Genomic DNA, 1298 nt, shown 5'->3' with positions numbered 1-1298 from the left:
TGTACAGACTTGTATTTGTACAGACTTGTATTTGTACATACAGTATGTGTATTTGTACAGACTTGTATTTTTACATACAGTACTTGTATTTGTACAGACTTGTATTTGTTAGTTCACCTGGCCCGAAGGGCCAAGTGAGCTTATCCCATGCCGCAACGTCTGTCGTCCGTCAACTTTTTCCTTTAAAAAGCTACTAGTCCTGAACGGCTCAGAGGATTTTGACCAAATCTTGTTCATACTTGTATTTGTACATACTTGTATTTGTTCATACTTGTATTAATTTGTACAAACTTGTATTTGTACAGATACCTGACGATACAACAGTTGTGTCCTTCAAGATTACAGGGAAAGGCCAAGCTCTACTCTCGGTAAGTAACTCTACTCTTGATGGGTAAAACTCCACAAATAATAGGTAGAGCTTTAATTTTACTCTGGGTAGGTAAATTATTAATAAATCAGTTAAGGGAGAGAGAAAAAAGAGAAAAATCAAAAGAACAATAAGAACTAAATGTTTGATGGCGGGCATTTATCCCTCAGGAATCTTTTGTTACAAAACTGTTCTGATCAATAAGTTGAAAGGACAAAAACAGACACAGCAGTTTGGAGTTTTTTAACAAATTACGTACCATATTTTGCCTTTCTTGTTGACTTGACTTATAAGATGCAGATAAAAGATTAAACTGACATAGAAGTAATGTAGATTTTACTGGAGCCAGGACCCACTAAGTTCTTTTGTTTTCTGTTGTTCAGAGTTCTTACTGGTGTACAGGAAGTGATTCAGTTTTGATTGACATGTTTATTGTGTTTAGCTACAATGGAAGTACAACATCGTGACCAGTCCTCCGAATAACAACACCAACAAGTTCACCCTGGACACAAACACAGAAGCAATCAACAACGATATCTTCGATACCATCATTGATTTCCAGTAAGATTTCAAATCAGTCAATTAACATCAAGTCAGTCAGTTTAAAAGTGAACATTGAGTCGATGAGTCTTTGAGCTAACATCAAAACATTTAGTCTGCAAGCATTGAGTTAACATCAAATCATTTAGTCTGCAAGCATCAAGTTAACATCAAATCATTTAGTCTGCAAGCATTGAGTTAACATCAAAACATTAGTCTGCAAGCATTGAGTTAACATTGAATCATTTAGTCTGGCAGCATTGAGTTAACATCAAATCATTTAGTCTGCAAGCATTGAGTTAACATTGAATCATTTAGTCTGGCAGCATTGAGTTAACATCAAAACATTTAGTCTGCAAGCATTGAGTTAACATTGAATCATTTAGTCTGG

General features: G+C 35.2%; 1 protein-coding gene across 1 annotated transcript in view; it reads left to right on the top strand.

Annotated features, from left to right (window-relative positions):
- The first annotated feature begins 303 nt into the window (after positions 1-303).
- Positions 304-1298, top strand: part of LOC110456209 — a 12653-nt gene continuing 11658 nt past the window's right edge. Inside the window, exons 1-2 of the mRNA XM_021506788.1 lie at positions 304-368; positions 810-928. The gene's annotated coding sequence lies outside the window, so the exon portion shown is untranslated. The remainder of the gene's footprint in view (positions 369-809; positions 929-1298) is intronic.

This window comes from Mizuhopecten yessoensis, unplaced genomic scaffold, assembly GCF_002113885.1.
Source record: "Mizuhopecten yessoensis strain PY_sf001 unplaced genomic scaffold, ASM211388v2 scaffold8569, whole genome shotgun sequence".
Lineage (NCBI taxonomy): Eukaryota > Metazoa > Mollusca > Bivalvia > Pectinida > Pectinidae > Mizuhopecten > Mizuhopecten yessoensis.
The sequence above is the reverse complement of the archived record's forward strand: the minus strand, read 5'-3'. Positions and strand labels throughout refer to the sequence as shown.